The sequence below is a fragment of the Corvus kubaryi genome, unplaced genomic scaffold (genome assembly GCF_017639235.1).
Source record: "Corvus kubaryi isolate FWS band 111438036 unplaced genomic scaffold, C.kubaryi_AGA036_p1.0 128, whole genome shotgun sequence".
NCBI classification, from domain to species: domain Eukaryota; kingdom Metazoa; phylum Chordata; class Aves; order Passeriformes; family Corvidae; genus Corvus; species Corvus kubaryi.
Window position 1 is genome coordinate 444,136 of NW_024580663.1, and position 14,957 is coordinate 459,092.

General features: G+C 39.7%; 1 long non-coding RNA gene across 2 annotated transcripts in view; it reads left to right on the plus strand.

Annotated features, from left to right (window-relative positions):
* Nucleotides 1-10,731, plus strand: part of LOC121662890 — a 92,050-nt gene extending 81,319 nt beyond the window's left edge. For both annotated transcript variants that reach the window (XR_006015473.1, XR_006015475.1), the window contains 2 exons: nt 3,117-3,220; nt 5,741-10,731. This is a non-coding gene — a long non-coding RNA (uncharacterized LOC121662890). The remainder of the gene's footprint in view (nt 1-3,116; nt 3,221-5,740) is intronic.
* Nucleotides 10,732-14,957: the final 4,226 nt, after the last annotated feature.

The window sequence follows — 14,957 nt, forward strand, 5'->3', positions numbered from 1 at the left end:
TATCCCTGTAAGGCCAGGCTGGAGGGGCTTGGAGCAGGGACAGTGGAAGGTGTCCCTGCCCATGGCAGAGGAGTGGAAGGAGTTGATCTTTAAGGTCCCTCCCAATCCAAATCAGTGTGTGATTTTATGATTCTATGATATTGGTATTTGCTTCAAAATGCTCTTTGGTTTGTGTTGAGTTACTTAAGCCTCATGTGAATATAATTAGACTTTAAATTCCTCACATGTCCCAGGTTGTGGTTTTATTGTTTTTGTGGCATTAAGAATTGCATCATTTTGTCCAAGATTCTTAGTCCAAGATGTTTTGTGTTAAGTATACAGTGACCAAAAGTAATAGAACACTGGTAAAAGTTATATTTAAATAAAAGTTTTTACTAAAATAAAAGTTGCTTCTTTTTCTGCTCTACCAAAATAAGTAGATTTAAGATGTAGGAAATCACTTCAGGAGCTCTTGAGCATGGTTTGTCAGTGTCCTGAACTTGCAGTCCTGCTCAGGGCCAAACCTCCCCTGGGAGCCAGGTCTCAGACACTGTTAATTGCTGAAAGCCACATCCAGCTCTGCCACAGCTGACAAGGGAGGCATCTCTTCTTTCACAGGGCATCAGGATGTGTTTGTGTAGTTTGAATTATAGAAAATGAACAATTACCATGGGAGGTTTATTTAGGATAGTTTCTTCCTTTCCTTATTAATACTGTGCAATTCAGGTGATGGGATGTCACTTGTTCAAGACTGAAAAAGAAATGTGTAGGCAGTAATTTGGGTTGCTTTTCTAAAACTTACACATTATTTTATTAATATGGCAATACTGTAGAGGTTCCTAATTGTATAATCTTTCTTCACTGCCTATACTGAAATTCAAAACAGACCTAGCACATAAAATTCCCCTTACCCAATTTCCAGAAATAGCTGGTTTGTCACTGAAGCGTTGGTCACAATCAACATTGGACATTCTGGTAGTTCTTTGGTCTTCTTGGCTTTTTGAAAAATATGCTTGAGGTTCTGCCTGGGGAAGGGTTCACCTTGAATGTGGATGTGTACACAGCATCTTTGTGGAGACTGGCTTTAGTGGTCTGCAGCACTCCACAAGAGGTGGAGTGTGACCTTTCCTATCTTGGAGTAATTCAGGTTTCTCCTGAGAACTCTGTAAATGGCAGATGAGCCCTAAAGCTGCACAGGGCAGGATGCAGATGGCTCCTGTTAGTCTGTACCCTGACCATCATGGGACTCTCTCTAAAAGATTTGGCCTCTGATTTTCTCTGAGGAAAGTCTGGTAAGCAATTAAAGGGAGAAAAGCATCAGGAAATGCAATGCTCTAGAAACAGTTTAGCTCCTGAGAGGGCAAGAGGAAGCTGATGCTGGTCGAGCAAAGAGATGGGGAGCACAGAAATTAAAAGTGTATTGGAACTGCCTGAGGAGCTGGATTGGCAGAGGGAGGAGATGGAGACAAACAACTGGATTGGAAGAAGACACAGGGCCCAGAAATGCCGAATAAAAATACTGACTCCAGTTGAAAGGAGCAGAAAGATGGCAGAGGAGACAGGCAAAGATGGAGAGGATTGGATTTTCCCAAAGTCCATCAGACCCTTTACTGGCACTGAAATCCAGCACCAAGCCCCTCACCCTCCTGAGTTTGCTGCAGCTGCAGGATGCAGGTCACGGATTTGGGCAGACCCTTCACTAGCTTAAGAAAGTCCTTGAGCACAGATTGTACTTTGAAGGCTCCATAACTGAGCTGACCAGTGAGCAGCAGTTAGTTACTGAAGGTATTTCCTTTGGTTTTAAAAAGATCTGGAAAGTCCTGTGTTAGAGGGGAGCAGTTCAGGTTGCAAAGCTGGGTATTTGGGACAGAGGAAATAGCAGGGTTGGGATTGCCACTGCAATTGTAAATATTGACATTGTTACAGAGCAGCTTTAATTGCAGGATCACAATTATTTCAGAGAATGTTTGACTCTTTCAGTTCAGAAGATGTGTCATCCTAGCTTCAAGAAAAGCTACTACATAGTGTGATTGTTTTTCCTGGGGTGTTGTCTGAATTTGTCAGTCCCCAGTGACTGCTCTTCCTGGCATTTTTTCTTGTGGTCCTTTTCTGTCGTTCTCACTGTTGCACTGCGGTGACTGATTTGGTCTTGGCAGTATCCCTAAAGATAAGGGGCTGGAATTAGGCCTTTTTTTACAGATGGGTATGTGAAGTGTGGAAACTGAACTGTGAAGCTCACACTTCGCACAAGCAGTTTAACACACAAGACTCCTCCTAACTTCACTTGTAACTTGGTTTCCCAGAGTTTGCCCATGAAGAGAGGAGGGAGAGAAGCCCTATAGCAAAGAGTCCTTTAAAGAACATAAATTAAATTCCTACTCTGAATTAGTCTCGAGGGGAATGAGCGTGGGAGAAGCCTGCTAGCCCCATTAGGGCCTAAAGCAGGTGAGGGCTGATCCTCACGCGAATTGCCATTTCTAAAGAGTTGTCCGCAGTTACTTGTGCAGGATCATGGCAGAACAAAATCAGTCCAGACTTCCAGGATACCTTTCAGCTGCTGATCTCTTTCCTTCCCCACAGCATCTTGTGTCTACTAAACTCACACCTTCTGAAACAAATGAGGCAGTGTCACACGAATAATCCCAACACGGTCCAGGTTCATTTCCAGGGCAGCTTCATTCTTTATACCAAGTAGGAAGGAGGCAGGAAAAATAGTGTATGAACATAAAAGATTGCAGTCTAAATATCATAAACTACACATGTGAAAGGGTCTAGTTTATTATTGTAGCTTTAAATTTACCATTTTCTAACTAATAAATCTTGATTTTCTTATGTGAATATTCTTGTAGGGCAGTGAACAAATGCTGTAGGTTGAGAGAGGAAAGAGAAATATAAAAAGGAGAAAGGTGTGGAAAGTGGACACGAGCCAGTCTTAGATACAAGTTGTGTGGAATCAACGATTTGTGTTCTTTATAGCTCAGTAAAAATGTGTCATAGCTCAGGTTTTTGTTCCTGTATGTCCCGTGAAGTTCCCACAATGTCAGTGAGATTCTCCGTGAAAGCCTCAGAGCCTGACCCTTCTGAACAAGTGCAAAGATGATGCTTTTGCTGGTTTGTTCTGGTTTCTTTTCCTGTAGGTGAAGATGAGGATGAGTTTGAGAATTTCATGCTCCCCCTCACAGTTTGATTTGAAAGTGTGGCTCAGACACTCAACAGTAGTTTTGAACAAGAAGAAACAAAGGTAGGTTTATTTCTATTATAGGGGAAGGAATGATGCATGGGAGGAGCTGCAAGCATTGTCAAGCATTCAGCAGCAAGCTTGTCACCTCTGCTGGCAGTCTCCCCTGACACCTGTTCACCTGTTTGTGGGTATTTATACCTGAACACATAGATTTAATTAGCAATGTAGACAGCAGAGATACAAAGGCTGTGAATACTATCCTAAACAAACTTTGTACAAAGATTGAAAAGGCATTGGGATTTCTCCAGTGTTTTGCAGATCAAGGGACCCCATTTAAGGCTCATTTATAATCAAAGAGACAGATTTTTCTTCAGTGATAGCTTATCTGTTCCATATTCCCCTTTTCCATGCAAGTATCCTGTTTGTGTATATTAACATATTTATTTGGGGGTATGAGGAGACATGTAACACACTTGATAAAACACTGCTGCTTTAAAGTATTTTTTTTTCCAAACAAGAATTTATTATATAAATCAAGACTTTATTAAATGGCTGGGCATATATGTATAAATTGGAACGGGTCTTGAAGTATTGCACCCTTAAACTGAACAAAGTGATTAGGATAACTGATAGCTAAATAAGGTTTTTATGTGCCTGTGGGAGCCATATTAGGATTGATTTGACAAGGCAGTTCAGCTGTGGCAACAGTCATAATATCTAACACAACATTATGTTTTATTAGTAAAATCCTTAAGTGTAGCAAGCTGTTTGTGTCAAAACAACAGTATATTTTAGGGAAGAAAAAGACTTACTGGATAGAAGGTGCATCATCAGGAATGATAATATATTAGAGCACTCTTGCATTAAAGAGATCTTCTTCTGCCATCACTGAATCAGGAGTTAACTGCACACTGGAGTGCTCACTTCAGCTGCACAGGGTCATTTTGAAGAAACCTTAACGGTAATTTTTAATTTGCTATTTTAAAATATGATGGCAACTTAAACACTGCATCATCACATTTATCTACGTTTTTCACAAGAAAATAAACAGATATGCTCGAAGTATTTGGTAAATAATTGGCTGCAGGACGTCGCCGACATTACCCGAAGATGTGCAGTTCACAGTCATTGCTTGAATTAAGACAATATTTTTTTTTTAAATTGTACTAAGGGTTATTTCGACAATTATTTAATTCTGGTTTCCTCCTTTGTTGTTGCTTTATGTATTTAATTGTAATCACTTTTCGTTTATAAAATAGACTGAGTTCACCTGTCTTGGATTCACCTCTCCTATGTTCAAGTTAAAAATCCTAAAAATTAGAACAAAGAGGTCATTTGGTAGCATAACAATTTCTGTAGGAAACTGAATGCCTCTTGTGTGAGGATTCAATTTATTAAAATAATTTTGCCATTGTCCTGTCTGGATTGCTTGAAACTGTCTTGGTAGAGAAATTTTAATGGAGTGCCAGTGATATATTCCTAAACTAGCAAGTTCTTAACGACCCTGGAAAGTGACTGCTTGATTACACTTTAACGGTATTTGCAAATAAAATCACAAGTAATTAAGGGGAAATCTCCAGGCTTTTGAGCAAGTTTGATGCATGATAACTGCCTGATTCAGCTTCATCTAGAGTAATGCTGTGTAGACAAGAGCTACTGAGATCAATAGCAACATAATGATAGTGGCAGAATTAAGTGAGTAACCTGAGAACTGTGTCTTCAAAATGCATGCAGCTGCCACCAGCCAGGGCCACACAGTGCACTCCTGCTTCCGTCCTAAATGTTCATCAAAAGACGCCCTGCAGGAAAATGGAGTTAGATGCTCTTTATTGCTGATCGTGTCTCTTGCCACATTTATCAGGGAAATTGGATTAGCAGTTGGCAGCTGCAGGTAGACAAGGTTCTGCAGTGATTAAATATGCAGCTTGGCTGCATTTGTTGTGACAGACCTTTAGTAAATTCTACTGTAAGCACCATCTGTCTAATTTGTATAAAGAAAACTTGGTGCTTTAAGCTACTGATAAAGAACTAAATCTGTTGCTTTATCATAAACAAAACTTTTGCTCTAAATTATCTTAAACACAATTTATTAGGTTAAAGCTATTTTTCTATCATAATGAATAAATAATACATGCAAAAGTGCTTTCAGGTACTTCATTTTGCAAGTACTGAAAACAAAAACAGTTCAGTTCTTCAATAAAATGCTTAATATTGCAATCCACGGGGAGACGACACTGGTAAAATATCACTATGAAAATGGTCCAGGAATGCCAAATTCATTTAATTTGTGGGTTTTACTAGGACTTTCTAACTGGCTAGGGGTTTTTTTTAGGTTTTTAATATTTCTGAAATACACCACTGAAAAACAGTTGTTATAAGAGGGATGTTTCTTTTTAAAATACATTTGTAATCATTACATCTGCATACAGAGCATATGTTCCGGTTTCTATTCCAAGGATATCAAATATAATTGAAGATGGCTGAAGTAATTATGTGTGTTGCTTTCCTTTTTTCTTTTTCCTTTTTTTGTTGGGATTTTTTCTTGCTACTTTCTTCTTCTTCGTGTTTTTGTATTAATAGGAAAAAATTTCCAGTATTAAAACAGTGCCTAATTTTCTAATAAGAATATCAAGATTTCTCCTGACAACGTGGCTAAGTAATCTATTGCCTGGGCAGCCGGAATCTCAGTAGTACTTTGCTTGTAGTTGTGACATCATCGGATTTGCTAGAAACGCATGGAAAAGGGAACTGAAGAAAAAGCAGTTAAATAGCAACATGCTATCTTTAGCTGGTTTGTAGAAACTCCATGCTGTTAAATTATTTAAAATCCTTGATTTTCAGCTTGCACACATTAAAAGTTTTCACACTAAGTGCCAAATGTTGCAAACAGCACTTTAACAGAATGATTTTGCTTTGATCCCTGTAGCAGTTCCTGAATAATTTATCACAGGTTATTGCCTTAATTCTGGAGAGGGATAGAGCAATAAAGGCAGATGAAAACACTCCAGTTGAAACACCTTGGGGCCTGCTCATTCCTCTGACACGGCTCTTTTGTTGGAACTATTTAGAGGTTATTAAGATGTGTCTCCAGAATTAAGAGTATGCTGTAAGGATGAAGACAGCCATCTTAATTCTAAAGACAAAGCACAATGACCCTTCACCTTTTTTTTCCTTTGTTGTTATTATATAGTAGAATTATGAGGGTAATATTATAGCTGCACCCAGTAGTGCCACTATGGTTAAGGGTCTGTCAGATTTTCCATTACCAGCCCTGTTTTGGGGGTGGTGGGTGTGAGCAGGCTCGTCTGTTTTAGATGGCCTCAGTCAGACACTTGGCACATGTTGGCAAGTCATAGGGGCTTTTCTGGGAATATTTACATCTTCAGCTCCTTTTCCTTGAAAAAATTCTGTTGAAAAATGTGCTTCAGGACTTTGAAACAAAATACTTGAATTTGTTTTTTAAATGGCTTTGTTGTAATTAAATCTTAAGGAAACCTATCAGTGACATTCAGGGAAGGATATTCTGAAGCTGAAATTTGAACAAAATTGCTTCATTAGCGAGAAGAGCACTGTATAAACCCACAGAATGCTGGCAAGCTCCTCTTGGTGCGTTTCCTGCATTTCCTGTTCCTTACTCCTCCTCTCACTCTGTTGGCCACTGCTGGTGGTGCCATTTGCTGTCCCATTGCCCCAGAAAAGGCTGAGATGCAGCTGGGAAGGACGCAGCAGCCTCGGGTTTTCCTCCCATCACTGGGAAGTTTCTGGATCCCACGGGATGACAAACAAAAAGTAGATGTGTAAGTGTGTAATCCTGTTTGTCATTAATAAATTTTATGCACGTAAGTGCTATTTGATTACTTACAATGGTCTAAAACTAGATTCTCTTGGGATTTTAGGAGTTTGGAGAGAAGGTTCTTCCTGAATGTGAGGTAAGCAAGCATGGAATCTAGGGTGATTTTTGCTCCTGTTAGAGTTTAAGGGTATTTTGTACCAGTGAGTTAAGTGGATCAGGATTTATTTCAGGATTCTAGAGTCTATTCCATGGGCTGTTCATCCCATGCTGGCTGTGGCAGTGTTATCTTACACAGCTGAGTTCTGATGGATCCTATCTAAACCACTGGTTTGCTGGGGTTTTACAGGACAAGAGTATTAGATCTAAATCCTAGATCTTGTAGATTGAGGTCTTTTATTAAGAAGTGTAGTTATGGGCTTTTTATTAACAGTATCTCAATTTAAATAATAGAAAACCAAAAAATGTAGTTTATGTGGTAGTTGTTCTTTCATTAGAATTCGAGGTCCAGTGGTGTCTGAAGCTGCCTAGTGTTTGTACAGGTTCCCAGAAACCTGGGACCACAGTTCAAAGAAAGTTGGACATCTACTTTTATTAATAGTTTTTAAAGTCTCAAAACCAAATTATTTCTTAAATATATTCGCAAAAGAGTGTTTTCTTAAACCACTTTTTGGTAAAGACAGAATAAGCGTGTTGGAGGCCTATGGGTTGGTCTGGTTGTCCTTTCGTAGTCCCACAGCCACACGAGGATGGTGAGCTCTTTGTCCCCAGCAGTGCTCAAACAAAGGCGAGTTCATGTCTTGCCAGGGGCTGTGGCTCCCCTTCTCCCTTGCCCCAGACTTTCTTTGTGCAGCCTTGTTATCTCCTTTTTTGTGGCTGGAATGGGCAAAGGAACCAAAATCGGTGTGGAATATTTCCATTCCCTTGTATCTGTTGCTGCACCTCTGGCTGCCTTCAAAGAGTAGTATAAAGCATTACTGCCAAGCTCTTTTCATTCTTTATGTTTTGGCCACCTTGTCTGCTGAACAGTTATTTTCTGTGCAGACAAAGCAGCACACCAAGTATGAAAATACAGATGAGTATAAAGTTACAATTTTATATTGCATCTTCTCAGTATTGAACACTTCCTCTCTAGTGATTTCAGAGTCCCATTAAAGTTAATGAGAGTTGAGACCTCTGAGCATCTTTGCAAGTTCAGGCCATTTCAATGCACAACAGAAAGGAAATGCAAATATTAAAATACTCCCAGCAACCTCACTAGTCTTTGGTAAAGAACTCCATTTGTCCTGGGATAAATCTGTGTGTGTGCCACCCAAGTCAGCCAGACTGATGAGTCTGTGTATGAAAAGTATAAATTAATCCTGGTCTAAGCTCACATGGAGCAGTTTACAAGGCATCAGCAGTAATTTGTTCTTTATGTGATCAATTAAAATGAATATGTGGCTCTTACCTTTTATATTTCTCAACACTATAAATATTGCAGTGTAAGCACCAAGTGGTACATTACTGAAAACCCTGGGTTTAAAGAGAGAGCTCCTTATTGGGTTTTTTTTGCCATGGTTCTATGATTTTTTTCCCCAGACTCTACAGAACTGTGACCTTTTTATTGTAAAAAGAAAAGAAGTACAAATACCACCTGAAACGTCAAAAAGAATACTTATGTCTGAGTAAATTGAAGAGTTTGTTTATGTTATTAAAATATTTTTCATTCATTGGTGTTTCTTATTGATGTCTATTAATTATCCTGGAAACATCCCCTTACTAGCGGCTAATTATCTATGTGTACAGTGTGGTCTACGTTGGAGCAGGAAGGATTCTGAAGCCACACTTCAGCCATTAAAGGGGAAAAAGTGCATCTCAGGACTAATGTTAACACAGGCAGAGATTTGCATCATTTCCTCTAAACTGAAAAGTCATTTTTTCAAGAAAACTTACTGGGAAAATTACTTTAAAAACCCCCAACAAAACAGCAAAAGATATGTTAAAATAACAGTACAATGGGAGTCTCAGTGCAGCCTTAATTGTAGTTTGTTATGAGTATCAGTTAGTCTTACACCATTCAAAATATTACAAGCTTAAATTAACATTTTATTGTTATTATCACTTTAAATATATTAATACAGGAAGCACTTTTAAACGTTAATACATAGTATTCATATATTATGTTTTAATTTGCGTTATTCATTATGAGAGCATATCGAGTAATCCAAAGCACTTCCTAAGCATTTTCCTAATGTCAGCACTAGAAAACTTGTGGCAATCTTATTTATCCAAGGATCTTTGTGTTTCTTCTGGAAAAAAAAAAAAAAAAAGAGGTTTGAGCAAGACATTTAAACTAATGAATCAAAATCAGATATGTGCTCATTATTGGCTGATTATTACTCCATCTGCTCGGCGCTAACGTGAAAATCAATTACGGAGTCTCCTCCCGCTGGCAGCGTGCGCTGGGCTGGGGCACAGAGCCCCACACCCGCCCCGTGCCCCTGCCAGGCCCCTGCATCAGGGTAATGGTGGCACAGTGGGGACAGGAAACCGAGCTAATGAACTCGTGTAATCAGCTAAAATCACTGCACAATGGCAAACATGCAGTTAACAGAGGTCACTGTTTTGTTGTGTCACACCACTAATCTAGAAAACATATCCGAGGGGGTTTCTTCCCTTTGCACATCCCTCATGTTTGCATAAAAAGAAAAAAAAAAAGCTGTGTCTTTAATTCCAAACACAATGTACCAACATTTGGTTTAACATCAGAAGTGCTTAAAAAATACCATACAAGTGCTATCTGGGGAGATTTCTTTCTCTGGTATGAATCATGTCTTTAATTTAGTCAGTTACTTTCTATTTATGTCAAGTCTATTAATATCACAACACCTGCAGTTGTCTTGATCCAGAAGAAAATGGACTTCTGCAAACAAAATCAAAATCTTTACATTGTAGTTTTCTTCAAAAAGTAATGATAATGAACTCTGTTTGTTTTAAATATTGGTACATTTTTAAACTAGCACATACAATAATGCCCCTGGGTATTTTCTTAACCCTACAGAGAAATGCTTTGTATTTTTATAAATACAGTAGCTGTAGTTCTCTCTCAGGCACACAGTCATGTTGGAAATAAACTGCTGAAATACATAGTGAGGGATTATGGAAATATTTGGTTTATAATTTAGATCTCACAAAACTGTGAAAATTAATTATGTGTTTGTTTTATGGACAGAAAAAATAACATTTAAGACAATTACATGATTCACAAGAAATCAAGCTTTTACAGATTTTTTTTTTTTGAGTCAGTTGTGAAGCTCTACTCTTCTGTAATCTTGGTTAAGAAAGGGAAATGCATCAGGATCGAATCACAAGTAGGAAATTATCCTTTCAGGACTGACAGGCTGTACAGGAGCCCCTGATGATCTGAGTGCCATCCTCGGGTGGTGGGGAATAGGATCCTGATGACCACTCAGAAAACCCCTATTTAAGACCTTTGCAAGCCTGCAGTTATTCTGTGCAGGCTCAGCAGTAAGAAAGTAAGTCCAAAACAGAAAGCAGTGTAATCTTTATTTCTCCTAAAATCAGTGGAAGGCATCCTTTATTTTCAGTTTTAGAGGACTGGAGGGAAAAAAACCCCACAAGAACAACAACAACAACAAACTACCCAACTCCTGAAGCCAGACTGTGAATTAGCATCTCATTTTCTAGTGGGCACCACTGGGTACATTTAACTTCGTTAGTACTGTTTGTGCTTGTGTTACCCTAAAACTTAATAAAATCTGGAAGATGTGTGAAAGCAGATCAGTGCTGCTTCCATTTCAAATTGGTTTGACTTTGTTTTTCCTTCTGTACCATGAGTGTCACACTCCTGAACAGAGCTGCAAATCTCCAGCTGTGGGAGGAGTAACAGAGTCTTACCTCTGCTCCTCTTGAAAGAAGTGGATGCACCCACAGAGATGGCTTTTTATAGAAGGATCCTGGATATACAATCCTCAGGACCCTTTCCTGATTTTTTTAAAATTAATTTATTCCTTCCACTTTATGGATTAAGTTCATTTCAAATAAATAAAAACAGCATCCAACTTTTAGATCTCAGTATTCTGTATTCTCTGTAAAAATACATGGAAATGTAGCTTGGTGTGGAATTCAAAGGTCAGGCCTTCCCAGTTTCTTTTCCCTTGCACAGGTTCAAAATGTTTTTCTTCCTCACCTTTGGCTGTAAAGGAGAAGTGCACGATTCTGTTCAGTGGATTTCTCCTCATTTGGACAAGTCCAGCTGCATCCAGGTATTGATCCTGAGCATTACAGCACAATGAGCTGCTATTATCACAACTCTTATTTACTGTAGATAAAACAAAAAGGTAAATGGGAAAAGAAAGGAGGGTCAGGTGCCAATTTTATTGTATCAAGTTTAAATATCCTTTGATTAACACATTTCTTTTTTAGTTTCGAACATATAATCAGAAAATGGATTTAATAGCAAAGAAAAACTGTTTTACAAAGAGATTTTATTGTGTTATGTTTGAGGCCCTCGTATTTCAAGATTGAAAATGGAGAATACAGAACATTATAAAAATGATATAAATTTACTTATATTTGTTCAATAAACAAACAATACAAAGAGGCAAGAGATAAAAGACTAAGCTTTTAATATCTCATAAGGTGTTGTTTATTCTGTATTGAATACTATCAGAAATAGTCACCTGTAAATATTGGTGACATTGGTAGAAGAATGTCTTGATAAACTTTTCAAGTGTTCGTAGGAAATATTTTGGGTCTAAGGCCTGTCCATAAGAAAACAAATTATGCTGGGTAATCTCCCACCTGATCACATGTTTAGGATTTAAGCTTTGTCCAGTAGATGGCAAAAATGAGCAGAAATGATTTCTTTAAAGTCCTTTTGGTCTGGGGAGGAGAGGAGGAAGGCGGGGGGGGCTCTCTTTATCTTGTATTTTCGCACCAGGATGGAGTTATCAGGCTCCTGGTTCAGAGGTGCATCGCAGGAATGCCGAGGCTGCTCCAGGTTGCCAAATGGGGCTGGCTTGTAGCAGGCTTGCTTATACTAATTGAGTTTATCCAGCAAATCAGGCTCCTTGGAAAAAGGCCAAAGGCTTTTCATAATTGTATTGACAAGAAAATGAATATGATAAATGGTGTTCATTCAGCTGAGACAAGATTTATAGTTTTCCTCTGGCAAGGGCTGAAGAGAAAATATTTATAATAATAGTAAAATTCGTTTTAAAGTTGTATTAGGTGATGTCTCAAAAGACTTCATTAAAATATTTCCAAATATTTTAAGCAGCTTCAGGTGTTAAGTGTAGCATCTTCCCAAAGTATCCAGTAATGAACGATTAAAAAAAAAAATCACACAAACAAACAAACCGAAACAAGAAAACCAAACCCCTGGATATGAAAGTCATTTATTCTTCCTGAAATATTGATATGTCAAGCTGTCAATGACGATTGCAGTACCACAGCTTGGGAAAGTTTATTTGTCTTTTGTATTTGGAACATGTGGGCTCTGTAGTTTGTAGGTCAGTCCTGAACGAGCAGGTGTGGCCTGGAGAGCCCTGAATACCCACAGGTGGACAGGCAAAACCTGGCTTTCCCTAACAGTGGTGACTCTCCTTATGTATTTTATTCTACTCCCAGGCTGCCTGGATAAGATGTTGAGTGTTTAATCTGTTTTTTCTATACTAACACCAGAATGCAGTCTAAGGTCCTTGGTCTGGAGTCAGATACATCCATGGAGGTTCAATCGTGAATTCATCTTTTTGATCTTTTCATTTAGTGTTTCTTACAGTTAGGTGGGAACTCATAGCAGTCCTTTCCTGTGTTCCTCCCAGCTGATTCTTGGGTTTCAGGATTTCTGTTCTATGTAAAAGAAAGAGGTTGCATAAGAACGCATAAGAAAATGGGTTGAAAGAATTAAATCATTAGGTTTACTCAGAGTTGCAGTCAACTCACTCACACCTGATGTCTGTGGTGAGTGTATGAAGCTGCCTATACAAAATACCTGAGTGTAGACACAGACCCTGAGCTCATAGAAAAGTGATCTGCCAGGGAGGGTGTTCATCTCATGGTCACTTAAAGGTTCCAGTTGAGCTGGATACTGGGCTGGCTGATCCTATGCTGCTCCAGATGTGGAAGGACAAGCAGTACAATCTTATCACTAACAAGGTTACATATTTATCCAAATTCATATCGTATTTCTTAACAAAATAAAACCATGGGCAGCAATAAGATGGCTTCTTCATTATTATTCTGATTTTGAAGAACTAAATTCTTGAGTTTTGTGTTTTAACTATTCAGGACCAGGCACAAGCTTGAAAGAGCCAAACCACTGTAGAGATTGAAGTTTCCCAATCACAGGAAGAGAATGCGTTTCTCATGGAACAGTAATCTGTTTGCAATAGCAGCTACTGCCCACTTGCAACTCAAACCTCAGTATCACTTTTTGCAGCTTGAATTCCTTTGAGCTTGAACGACTGCTCAGGTTAAGTTCATGCCTTAGCCAGATTCCTTGAAACTTGTGGTTAGAAACACTTAAAAATCATATTCTGCTTAAAACCAATTTATTCCACCTTATTGGATTTATAAAAGAAGCAATAAATTGCCAAAGCCTTTCTGTTGACTCTGGCTTTTATAAAATTTGACTGTAGTTTCCAGTCTTCCCTGGTCAATGAATATGGACTCAATGCTTCAAGTTTCTGAATTAAGATAGCGAATCATACTGGATGTATTAGCAGCCTCTGCTGCTGGCTTACATTTTGCTTGGAGGGTTTGGCTGTCAAGTTACTCTCCTTGCCATGAGATCTGAAAAGGTAATTGCTTTCTATCCCATGAAATTCCACAGTGAGGCTGTGCAGCGTTGCACCCTCTCCCTGCAGTGCTCACGGGGATATTCGGAAGGCTGAGGAATGGGGATGACTTAGGAGGGTTACAGCTCAGTTCTGTACCTTACATGGCATCTACTGCATTTGGAGAATATTGACCATCCTCTCTTGAGAGTGAGCTGGATTGGAAGTCTACCTCAGCAAAAATGTAGCTGCCATTAGTGAGCTTTTAGAGGTATAAGATGGCATGGGTCATCTGTGCCCTTTGAGAGTATTTCAGGTAAGTGAGATATGAATTTAAATCCCAGTTTGTTACTGGACAGCTCTCCATGGTGTGTTTAACTCGTTTGTTTGATTCAGAATGTGAAGAACTCCATAAAGGAGTGAGAAGCAAAGCCTAAAAGTACATTTCTCATGTCAGCCTCTTCCCCTCTATAGTTCAGCTGCAGAGCCTGGGGCAGGTGGCAGCAGGATGCAGCAGTGTGGAGCTGCCTCAGGCAGCAGCAGCCCGTCCATCTGTCCGTCTGTCTGTCTGTCCGTCTGTCCACATGGTGCTGCTGTTGGTTGGCAGGGCTGTGGCTGGGCTTCAGCTCCACCCCGGAATGGGGTCAAACCACGACACAGCTGGGGCTGCATGGCCTGGAAGTGTGAAACCCTTCCTGTGGGTCAGACCTGGATTTCACAATCCCATTCAGGGTCTGTGTTCCTGTACATGGTCTGTGTTCCCATTCAGGGTCTGTGTTCCCATTCAGGGTCTGTGTTCCCATTCAGGGTCTGTGTTCCTGTACAGGGTCTGTGTTCCCATTCAGGGTCTGTGTTCCTGTACAGGGTCTGTGTTCCCACACAGAGTGTGTGTTCCCACACAGAGTGTGTGTTCCCATACAGGGTCTGTGTTCCCGTACAGGGTCTGTGTTCCCGTACAGGGTCTGTGTTCCCATACAGGGTCTGTGTTCCCGTACAGGGTCTGTGTTCCCACACAGAGTGTGTGTTCCTGTACAGGGTCTGTGTTCCTGTACAGGGTCTGTGTTCCCACACAGAGTGTGTGTTCCCGTACAGGGTCTGTGTTCCCATACAGGGTCTGTGTTCCCACACAGGGTCTGTGTTCCTGTACAGGGTCTGTGTTCCCGTACAGGGTCTGTGTTCCACTTTGTGAGGTTCACAGGAGCTGCCTTTATTGGTTGAATAGGCA